This window comes from Puma concolor, chromosome A3 (genome assembly GCF_028749965.1).
Source record: "Puma concolor isolate L17-30 chromosome A3, mPumCon1.1.hap2, whole genome shotgun sequence".
In the NCBI taxonomy this organism is placed as follows: Eukaryota; Metazoa; Chordata; class Mammalia; order Carnivora; family Felidae; genus Puma; species Puma concolor.
The window spans coordinates 31,361,402-31,373,358 of record NC_141669.1 but is presented as its reverse complement, the minus strand read 5'-3'; the positions used below and the strand labels follow the sequence as shown (position 1 = coordinate 31,373,358).

The following is an 11,957-nucleotide window of genomic DNA, read 5'->3' as shown; positions in this document are numbered from 1 at the left end:
CAGGGCCCTGGGGCCTCAGAGAAGGGCCTGCTTCTCCTTGGGTCACATAGACGTTCCCATGACTGCAAGTTGTCTTGCAGAATTCCACAAACAAAGCCAATCTCACATAGTGCTGATAAAACAGGCATTTATCTAATGGCATTTTTAGAGCAGAGGTGAAGGGACACATGCTCGCGGTGTCACAATCTTTGCAGAAATTGTTGCTGGAAGTCAGGTGGATACCACACGCGTTTCCTGGCATTGCTGGTGGCCATCCTGGCCCTCCTGCTCAGCTGTCCTCAGGGTGAAATGCCCTCCTCAGATTCAGAAGGGAGAACCCCTCCCCACTCTGCTGCCTTTCCCCCAAAGTTGTGTTTGTTGCCCTTCCAGATCTCTGCTTGGTCTGTGGACCTCAATGCTTAGAGTCCTTCCACCCAAGCTGCCAGATGCTGGTTCAGAAGTCCATTTCCCTCCCCCACCCCCCCCCCCCACCCTCAACACTCCCCACAGGCCACTGTTACCTTTCTCACTCCCCTCCTCATCTTCAAAAGCCAGCTGGGCCCACTTCACTATCATTGCTGAGACATCAGCTTAAGAAATGAAACCCCCGACCCTTCCTTTTCTTCTGAGCCAGCATTCCAGGCCAGTTGGGAGGGGAAAGGTCAGCCTTTAGTTGCCTTTCTCCTCTGGGACCTGAGATTTCATTCATTTCCCCTTCATTTCTGGAATGTTGCTTCCCCATCTGCTCTTGTGGTAGCACACAGGTTTTATCTGCTCTGCTTCCCAAGCTTTTATGGAAGTTGTCTCAGCCTTCTCTGGCTCTCCCACTCTCTGGGAATGTTTTATAAAGTTGCGGCTGTCACGTTTCTCCCAATTATTAAAGCACAAGGACACTAACCTGACATCCATTGAAGCCCCAACCCAGTGCTCTCCCGGTCACCACAAATGACCTCTGTTCCTCCTCTGGCTTTTCTTGAGCCTGGGAGAGATGAAATTCCAACTTTCTTTGCTGTTAGCTACTTACATGCAACAGCCACACGGATTCTGCTTCATGAGATAATCCATATATTTTAAGAAAAAGGTAACTCCAAGGACACAGTTATCTTAGCTCTTAATTATTTCACTACTTACAATATTTTTTACCAAGATATTCAGCTTTTCAAGTAGAGTGCTCCTTCTCTGAAGAAACTGTTCAAAGTTTGCAGCACCCATGACTCCTTCCACAAGAGGGCAACAATTAAGGGTGGGCGGCAGAACCTTTTTGGGGGGTGGTTGCTACTCTTCGTTACAAAATTTTTGTTTGTTCATTTTCATTGGAAAAAGGCTTTGCTGAAAGTAATTCGCCTTTCCAATAACACAGCTCTTCCTTATCTCTCTACACTGTGTTTAAAAGCACCTTGTCTAGGGGCGCCTGGGTGGCGCAGTCGGTTAAGCGTCCGACTTCAGCCAGGTCACGATCTCGCGGTCCGTGAATTCGAGCCCCGCGTCAGGCTCTGGGCTGATGGCTCAGAGCCTGGAGCCTGTTTCCGATTCTGTGTCTCCCTCTCTCTCTGCCCCTCCCCCGTTCATGCTCTGTCTCTCTCTGTCCCAAAAATAAATAAACGTTGGAAAAAAAAAAAAAAGCACCTTTTCTAAACTCGTCTTAACTAGGCTGACCTCAAATCCTTGTTCATTTTACTTTTTTATTTTTATTTTTTGTAATGTTTATTTTTATTTTTAAAAGAGAGAGAGACAGAGCACCAGGCAGGGGCAGAGAGAGAGAGAGAGACACAGAATCTGAAGCAGGCTCCAGGCTCTGAGTGGTCAGCACAGAGCCCCATGTGGGGCTCGAACCCACAAACCAAAAGATCATGACCTGAGCCAAAGTCGGACGCTTAACCGACTGAGCCACCCAGGTGCCACCCTTGTTCATTTTAAAATGAGAATCAGATTTCCTGCAAAATCTCTGTCTAGTCAAAATCAAAAAAATTGTTTTAAATTAGAATTTACATTCAGCAAGAAAAAGAGAAGCCCACACAGGGCTTTATGCCTCCAGACATGTCTTTACACCAAAGGCAAGGAAGGCATCAATGCATTCAAGGGTCCACCTTGGACAAAGAGTAGGGCAAATGGAAATGTGCATAAGAGAGTTACCGTATACTACAAGAAGGAAGGGCCTGGGGCAAGTAAAACTGAATAGCAATTGTTCTTTAAATTTCAGAAAAGCTCCCCTGTAATCTGAGTTGGGTGCTGTTTACAAAGCATTCTGAACAGGAGGGCCGACCAGCTGGTTCTAAGCCTGGCTATGGCGAAGGGAATATGTAGCCCCTCTTATCACGTGAGGCTAAGCCAACCTTTGCTCACCCCCAGAAAGCCAGTTTTCTCCTGCACCCCACAACACATGCTCCTCGGATCCCAACCACCCACTCACTCCCAAGCCCACATCCTCCTTCTGATCACCAGCCTAATCAGTGATCCTTGAGGGGGTGGGGATCAGTGCGGCTCAGCCCAGGCTGTGAACTTCTAACCCTTGGAGCATTCTTATCCCATTGTGATAAAACCCACGGGGGCTCAACAGTTTAATTCTTCCACCAACACTGAATGTATACCAGGTCCTGGGGGAGGGAGGGAGAGGGAAGGAAGGCAGCGAGGCTGGGTTGTACAGAGGACGAAGTCCCTGCTCCCCAGGTCTAGTTGAGCAGCGATCTATTGGATATGAAACCAAAAATAACACCAGATCGAATGAAGTCAATGAAATAATAGTGCAAAGTGCTCAAGGGATCAAGAGGAGAAAACAATTCGTTCCATAATGGGGAAAGGAGCCAAAGGGAATGAGGCTTTTCCACAGCAGAGAAAGGGAGGGGGCAATTTTGGCTGAGGGAACAGCCTTGAAATGTAGGCTGTATTTACAGACCCTTTTTAGCCTCCTGGCGAGGCTACAGGGGAAATTCAATAATTTGATGGGAATGAGTTGGACACCGAACTTTCACATCAAATCCCACCATGGAGGGCTTAGGGGGGCTAGTATCCTCCTTGTTTCATGGAAGTTAGGCATATAAAAGTAGTTTTTGAAAAGAACTTCAAAAGAAGATTTGTCTGGCTAGTGACTTCTTTGGAATTATAGAAGGGAATCACGGATAATAATAATAATATAGTAATAATAGCTACTGATATTTTATCAAACTGGAAGTGATTTAGGGCATATATAGTCTTTTAGAGCTGAAGGAACTTTGAAGACCAACTCATCCAACTCACTTATTTTACAGAGGAGGAAATTGACGCCCAGAGAAAATTTCTTGTCTCTGATCCACAGCTAGTAAGGGGTAAAGCAGGGTTGGGGCACAGATCTCTTCCTTCTTAAACCAGCTTACTCGCCACCAAAATGTGTCAATCTGCACCACTCCCGGCTGTATTTCAGAGAAGAAAAATCAGTGATGGGAGTTTAAGAGGTTTGCATGAAGTCCCACAGCCCCCGGTGGCTCAGATGGAACCCAAACCTAGGACGTTGAGGACAATGAGTCAACGTGCTCCTATAAACATTCTTACTGAAATTAAACCCATTCACGAGGGACGAAGCACGAGAACGAAGAGTGAGCGTGGCGATTAGAGCCCAAGAATGCATGCTTCTCCAATCATGACCCGGGTAAGAAATGCAGGGGCTGTAAGGGGTTTGCTTTGCCTCAGCCGCCCGTGCGGCTTCTCCACACACACGCCAAGCTGCAGGGAGCTCTCTTTCTTCACTGAAGGCTTAGCTGCAATATGGTTTAAATTAGACATTTCTTGCCTGAGTAAAACAAATCACTTAGGTTATATGCTGACAAAAAAGGAACAGTCTGCACGCCTGGAAAGCTTAAGGGGAATTAAATTATGTGCTGTCACTTCAGAGTTGTTCCTGTCCTCTCCACCACCACCTCTCAATTGCCTGCAGGAGTCCTGGAACCTTGCGTGCAAGCTAAGCCATAACCCAAGGCTTAATATAAACTTGGGCTCTCAGGTCATTGGGAAATAACAGGTATATCCGGTTGAGTCTTTTGTGCTTGTCTGCACGCAAATTAAAAGTATTAAAAGTTCGTGCAAAGCAGAACTCCTCGGAGCCTCTGATTAGGGAGAAGGGAGGATGCCTTGGAAGAGGATTCTCATACAATCTTCCTGTTTATTTTTGCAGGGAATAGGAGATAGAGCTTGTTTATGAGAAGTTCACACCTCTGGGAGGCTGAGCTCAGAAGGGGCGGGCTGTGGAGGTGGCCTCGTGCCAGATGTCTGCTGGGGAGCAGGGCTCTGAAGGACTGCAAGGCAGAGCTTTGAAGGGGTTTAGTTTTCATAGACCTTCCGGAGGAGGGTTCGGGTGGGAGTGCCAATTCCCACACTTGTCCCGCTGGTGGCAACAATGGCAAGATGGCTTATGGGGGCGGGGGGCAGAGTTGGGTTGGAGGAGGGTCATTGGAGGGCCCTGAAAGCAAGGGGCCATACGCCCAGAGCTGTCACCTTGGCTCATCACCTTCCTCAGTCTTTGATGACCCCAATACAGTTCGGCTCTGGGGCCTCCGAGAGGGTGGTTAGAGCTGGAAAGGGTGTCTATCCTGTCCCCATGCATCATCCACTGAAAAGCAGTAACGTTCATGTTTCCTGCCCTCAAACTTTGATTGTTCTCCATCAAGAGGTTGCCCACTTGGTGTGGCTGGGAGCTGGGAGAGAGTTTCTGGTCTGGTAGACCTGAATTCAAATTTTGGCTCAGCTACCACAGGAGCTGTGTGACCTTTGGCTGATAACTCTAATTCCTCCGGCCTTGCTTCCTCTGTCTGTCGAAAAGGGATTATGGTTAATAGTTACCTGAAAGGGTTGGTTGTGAGGGATTAATGAAATGATTTCTGTCAAGTCCTTGGCATACTGCCTGGCTCAAAGTGCTCAATAAATGGTAGCTCTACATTATTAGTAGTATATTATTATTGTTGCCATTGTTATGATTGGCAGGTCCACTATCCAAATAGCTGCTGCATTTCAGGTTGTGGCTCTGAGGCCCTCGCGGTCCCACAACTGAACAGGATCCGCCCCCCGCCCCCCAACTTCTGCCATGATCTCCTAGTGCCTCATTCAGACATCACCTGGGCTCTGGCAGCAGAGATTGGGGGATCACTCTATCTCTTCTTCCTGGCCCCACTTGGTGGTTAAGGTGCATCGTCCCAGCCAGACCCCTGGGGATGGATGGTACTTCCAGCCAGGTACAGCCTGGCTGAACACGGTGGTTGTCTCCAAGATTTTCCTCCTCAAACCAGTAGCTGGGTCATTGCTGCCTCTGAAATTGACCCCTATTCCCACCAACTTCCTCTATCAAGGCCATAGTCGCTTCGATATTGCTTGGGTGGGGAGACACTCAAAAGAAGAATCACACTTTTGGGGCACCTGGGTGGCTCAGTCAGTTAAGCATCCGACTTCAGCTCAGGTCATGATCTCGCAGTCCGTGAGTTCGAGCCCCGCGTCGGGCTCTGTGCTGACGGCTCAGAGCCTGGAGCCTGCTTTGGATTCTGTTCTCCCTCTCTCTCTGTCCCTCCCCCACTCATGCTCTGTCTCTCTCTCTCAAAAATAAATAAACATTAAAAAATTTAAAGAACAAAGAAAAATCACACTTTTAAGCTTAGACAGTGGTTCTCAGAGTGTGGTGCTGGGACTCCTTGGGAGGGTGGGTGGTCCCTGAGACCCCGTCTGAGGATCCACAAGTTTACAACTATGGTCATAGGATACTCTTTGCCTTTTTTTCCCTCTCCTTCTGTCACGGTCCTTTCAGGGGCTGCATCACATTTGGGATCACAACAGACTGAAGGCAGGATCAGATATGAGTATTCATCTATCTTCTGTTAAGTCAGAAATAAAGGAAATTTTTAAAAATGTAAAACAATGCCACCCTTGCTAATCTTTTTGGTTTTGGAAAATAAAGTTATTTTCCCTAAAAATGTTATTTATGTTAACATAAATGTATTGGGTTTATTCTTTTCCAGTGAATAAATATTTTAAGTTTTGTTGCATTTTCATTTCTAAAATTGTAAATATTGGTAGATGTAACTTAGATCGAACAATAGCTCTTTGGTTTCTACAGTAATTTTTTAGAGTATGAAGAGGTCCTGAAAGCACAACATTTGAGAAGCACTGAGCTCAGATTTTGGCACTGGGATCTATGAAATCATCCCTTTGCTGACTGACTTCTAAATAAAACCATCATTTCTGGGGATTTGGAATAGTGTGAATTTTATAGTAATTTCAATATAATGGATTCGAGTGTAGTAGATCTAGTCATGAAACCCATGTGGAATCTTCATTCCAGCTCTCTGCATGTTCCAGCCACTGTTTTAAAGGAAAAGTTTCTAAGCTCTCCCAAGACCAGACTGTAAATTACAGAGGTTAAATTGTGCAGGGCAGACATCAGGGGTAGTCTCCACTGGGAGGGGAGGGACAGGGTTTGAATCGCATCCCTCACTGGAACCAAGATAGTTTGCCTGCTGGGGATCTGCCCCCCCCCCCCAAGGGAGTCAGCTCTCCTGGCCGGATGGGGGTGGGTGGAGAGGCTTGGCGTCACCCAGGCCCTCAGCAGCCATAATAGGGCAGAAAAGTCTGTACTCAGCATACAGTTAAGAGGGAGGGGCTTCTATAAGATTCTGGACGATAGGCGAAAGTTAGTGCATCTTTACTGCTGGGGTATGGATGAGCTTTGCAGCCTGCGGCCCTGAGTTCAAATCTCTGCCCCCTCTCTTGCAATCTGTGTGACGGTGGGCAAACAGTTCACTGCCTCTGAACCTTAATCACCTGATATGTAATGTAAGCTAAAAGCAGCAATACTTTCAGGAGGATGAGGAGAAGTAAATGAAACAGTAGATGTAAAGCATAGAAAAAAGTTCCTGGCACCGGCGGGGGGGAAGATTAGTTCCCTTTCTTTCTCTGTCCCAACTCGCTCTGTGGTGTTAGGCACCCTGAGAGAATAGAGGGGCATAAACCACAGGCTCTCTTTATGACTGAAACAGAGAGGAGGATCATCCTCCTGAGCCGGACACAGTGGCACTCCCAGTTGGTGTGTTTATTCCTTGTTGGACTAAATGATATGTGTAATTGGGTTTCTACCTCTCTGCTCTGCCTCGGGTATGGTGCTCAGGGCCCAGCAGTGAAAGAGAACAGAAATGAGGGCTCCTGGTAGTCTGGATGCCTCATGTGTCCTGGCTGCGGAGGTAGATTTCTATCTTACTCCATAGCCCCAGGTATTCCTTTGGCGGTGGGGGGGGAGCCTGGAAACTCAGGGCTCGGTCACATTCTTACAGCGTCAAGTCCCTGAAATAATGAACAGACAGCAAGGACCCAGACAGCACAGTCAGTGATGAGAAGCCCCGGCCACACCTGAACAAACTAGAATGCCATGCTTTCAAAGCCCAGAAACGGATGGGCCCCTCCTTCCTTCTGCATCCAAACACTTAAAGTGAACAGGTCGCCAGGGACTGACTCAGCGCAATGGGAAGAGGAAAATTGGAGGTTAGTCACCACTAAAGTACACACTATTGACTTTAACTTTGCAATCTGGATGGGGGAGCATTCTGGACAATTTCCCACCCCCTGGCCTTTAAAAAGGGGGACGCTGATGGGGCGCCTGGGTGGCGCAGTCGGTTAAGCGTCCGACTTCAGCCAGGTCACGATCTCGCGGTACGTGAGTTCGAGTCCCGCGTCAGGCTCTGGGCTGATGGCTCAGAGCCTGGAGCCTGTTTCCGATTCCGTGTCTCCCTCTCTCTCTGCCCCTCCCCTGTTCATGCTCTGTCTCTCTCTGTCCCAAAAATAAATAAACGTTGAAAAAAAAAAAAAAAAAAGGGGGACGCTGAGAGCCTCCCCGCCCTGCCTTCTGGTTCTGGCTCTTGGGGTGGCCTCAGCCTCTTCAGTGTAGTTGTTAGCTGTGCCCGGGGCTGCAGGTCTGGGGCCACGGCCCGCTTTGAGCCACACCTGTAACGTCGGAACAGAGGGCCGGAGCTTCTGGGAAGCTAGATGGCATGGTCTCATTTGCACAAATCGCTGGGAGGTCCCTGGAGTTCTCTCCCACTTTTACCACGTGGACTGGTGCTTTCTCAACTTCCCTTGGCAGGGAATTGCGTGAGTGTCGTCCCGGAGCCTCATCACCGCAGGGCTGCAAAATATTCACAGAAGCCATGGTGGGACTGGCCCAAAGCCGAGCTTAGAGGGAAAAAAAACAAAAAACAAAAAAACCTAGCATGGCCTTGCCCAGAATCTTTTGGGAATGTGGCCTCTGCCTGCGTAAAGACCTGCCTCTGCACTGGGGTCCTGAAGGGGAGCACGTCCAAGGCGGGGTGACGCGAGGTGAGGGACAGACTACTGCTCGGCTACCACCCGCGAGCTGGAGGAAAATGCCAACTGGCTATTGGTGCTGAGCCTTTCTGCCAAAAGCAGATGGCTCTGAGGTCAGCCTTCTAAAGGCCGTCTAGAGGCCGCAGCGAATGGCCTCCGACAGAAAAAGGACACTTGAGCCCCTGCAGGGGCTCGGACAGTGTCAGCTCCTTGAGTCCTCGCCACAACTCTGTGAACGAGGTACTGGCATCATTTCCAGTTTTCCCGAGCGTCACCTGGGCCCACAGCAGTGATCTGCAGCAACCGGAGCCAGATTCTGACCCTGGCCGGCTCTGGGAAGGTGCTGGTAGCCACTCAACGAGCTGCCTCAGAAACACAAGGAGCAGGTGACTCACGTCACCCTAGGCTTTCAGAGGCTTGCAGGTAGGTAAGGGCGTGTCGCCCTGGGAGCCATCACACTGAACCAAGAAGACCACGTCTTGGGGCGCCTGGGTGGCTCAGTCGGTTGAGCATCCAACTTCGGCTCAGGTCGTTTCGTGGGTTCGAGCCCCGCGCCAGGCTCTGTTCTGACAGCTCAGAGCTTGGAGCCTGCTTTGGATTCTGTGTCTCCTCCTTTCTCTGCCCCTCCCCCACTTGTGCTCTGTCTCTGTCTCTCAAAAATAAATAAAATGTAAAAAAAAAAAAAAGTTAAAAAAAAAAAAAAAAAAGAAGACCACATCTTTATCCCTGCGAGCTCCAAGTCCTTGCATGACTCAGATTTTACTGGAAAGGAGTAACGGCTTGCTAGGACTAGGAGTAAACGACAACAGCAGTGGTAATAGTAATGGCTCTTGACAGTTCACTGTACCATCAGCCACGCTGACTGGTGTCCTCACAATATCTCCTTAACTCTTCACAAGTACCCTCTGTGGCTGGGATAGTGTTCTCTCTCTTGTGCAAACATGGAGATGTGGGCTCCGAAGAGTTAAATAACCTGGCAGAGGTCACTGCTTATAGATAAGAAAGCCTGGCCTCACACCCAAGAGTGCCTGGCCCCAGGAGCCAAACTCCTAATAGTGGTGGCATGCAGGCTTTACTGCTTTTATATATAAATATATGTATAAATATATATATAAATATATAATATATAAATAATATATAATATATAAAATATATTATAATATAATAATATATGTAAATATATACAATATATATATTTTTTAATGTTTATTAATTTCTGAGAGAGAGAGACAGAGCGTGAGCAGGGAAGGGGCAGAGAGAGGGGGAGACACAGACTCCAAAGCAGGCTCCAGGCACTGAGTTGTCAGCACAGGGCCCCCTGCGGGGCTGGAACCCATGAATCATGAGATCATGACCTGAGCCAAAGTCGGACACCCAACCGACTGAGCCACCCAGGCGCCCCAGGCTTTACTGCTTTTAATCTCCTTGGGAGGATTAGACAAACCCGGAAGGCATTTGGGTCTGTGCCCAGGGGCCTGTGAAGAATTGTCATCATCTCAGAGGGGACATCAAGGCACACCGAGGTCACTCTCCCACCCTGGCTTCTGTGATGTCTTCCGTAGGGATGTGGAGATCCAGAATGTTCCCCACCTCTGACGTTTCACGGACTTTAATCTGGGGATTTCCCTCATCGGTCAAGAAGAGGTGACATCTGCATGCAAGCATGCGTATGCTTTAAAATCAGGAATAGGGCTGAAAGACAAGTATAGTAGTTTTGTTTTGTTTGTTCTCTTCCTACATTTGCAAAGCTAAATTAAAACAATAGCTCTTTATATTTTTATTTTATTTAACATTGATTTATTTTTGAGAGAGAGAGAGAGAGAGAGACAGAGACACAGCGTGAGTGGGGGAGGGGCAGAGAGAGAGGGAGACACAGAATCCGAAGCAGGCTCTGGGCTCCGAGCTGTCAGCACAGAGCCCGACACGGGGCTCGAACCCATGAACTGGTGCTCAAACCCACGAACCGTGAGATCATGACCTGAGCCGAAGTCAGATGCTTAACCGACTGAGCCACCCAGGGGCCCCAATACTATACAATAGTTTAAAAGCATCAGGTAGATCTAGACTGTCTGTTGTGGCCACCAAGACAATATTAGGTGGGGGAAAAAAGCCACAGAACAGTAATCCTATGATCTCCTTTGTATTCAAATTCACACATAGGTACGAACACATGCACATACAGAAACAGAAGGCACACGGTTCCCGTGGTTCCATCCGAGAAGGGGTGGGAGTGTGGGCTTTCCCATCTTCCTGCACGTTCTTATATTCTGATTAAATCATTTGCAGCAAGAATGTATTTATGTACTACGTGTGTGTGTTTTAAGAACTTCTATCTGACCAAAACAGAAAATATACTTTACATATATATACATATCAAATAAAAATATAGCATATAGATCCCTATATCGGCTCCTAGTCTCTGGCCCCCAGGGTCAGTGAGAGTTCAGCATGGCCTCCATGAACTGGAACATTGTCTGAAAGCCCTAAGATGCATTTAATAGGAATGAATGCAAATCTCACTTTTAGTTTTTTAAAAAATCAATTGCATAAATGCAATTAAAGACTCAGAATAGAATCAAATCTTAAAAGATGAAGCCTTTGCTTGATCATAAGTCTTAGTATGGGCATAACAGTGGGATGCAGATTTTTAAAACAGTCCCCAAACCTTAGTTTGTATTGAAAGAAACACTGTGTGTCTGGTGGGAAGTAACTGTGTCCCCTTGTGCTAGACAGGCTGTCACCTTTGGCAGTATCGTGTTCAGCTGCAGGGACATACCTAGGCATATTGAAAAACTGCATTGTCTAGAAGGCAGAGATAAGCTGGATAAAGTTCTAGAAACCGAGTTATTCCAAGGATGATGGAGGCGACTGGGGTGTTTCATAGTTGGTGGAGGGATGTTTCAGTGGCAGCACAATAGCCATCTTCAAACATGTGAAGGGCTGTCGTGTGAAAGGGAAATTAGTTTTGGTTTATGTCTCTCCAAAGGGTAGCTCTAAGTTCAGCAGAAGACAACAACGTTCACTCCACATTCTTTCGTAACACTGGGAAGAAACTTTCAACATCGAGAGCTTTCTAACCAGAGCAGTCCAACCACAGAAACAGGCGACAGCTGAGAAATGACCACTTCCTTGGTAGAATGGGAAAATCCTGTTGGGGGTCAATGGTCAACAAGCCAACGTACAATTATCCAACCCTCGTGTTCCCTTTTGGCAATGTGTAGGGGAGGAATAACCACTTGAGTTATTTATCTACCAATTATTTTCTTCAGCCTGGATGTGACTACAGTTCTTGACCTGAATTTTTGTTCCTTTGTGGAAAGAGAAGAGAACGTGTGAGGGAATACAGATCTAACCCTAAAAACTAAGAGGTGAATGGAGTAAAAGAAGACTGGGATCTGGATCCTCAACCAAGAATCTATTCCAGATTGGGAAGCTGTACCAGTCAGCATGCCTATGGCTAGATGTCGTCAGTTAGCTGAACCCCACTGCACATTTCTGTTTGCCTGTTTGTTTGTTGTACTTTTCTTGCTGCTGTCTTATGCATTTTCTTGGTAACCTGGTAAATATTCATTTTTTAGGAAACAAAGATGAAAAACCATATCCTTCATCTGCCTAATGATTTTCTCTGCCCAATCAAAGGGTTAGGAAATTTTAAGTTGTTTTCTGTTGAC

General features: G+C 47.3%; 1 long non-coding RNA gene across 1 annotated transcript; it reads right to left on the bottom strand.

Moving 5' to 3' along the window:
• Nucleotides 1–107: 107 nt before the first annotated feature.
• On the bottom strand, nucleotides 108–6,446 carry LOC147582338 (uncharacterized). Its single transcript, XR_015248993.1, has 2 exons — nucleotides 1,606–6,446; nucleotides 108–1,375 (listed from the first exon to the last, which is right to left on the bottom strand). It is a non-coding gene; the product is annotated as an uncharacterized LOC147582338 (long non-coding RNA).
• Between the last annotated feature and the right edge of the window lie 5,511 nt (nucleotides 6,447–11,957).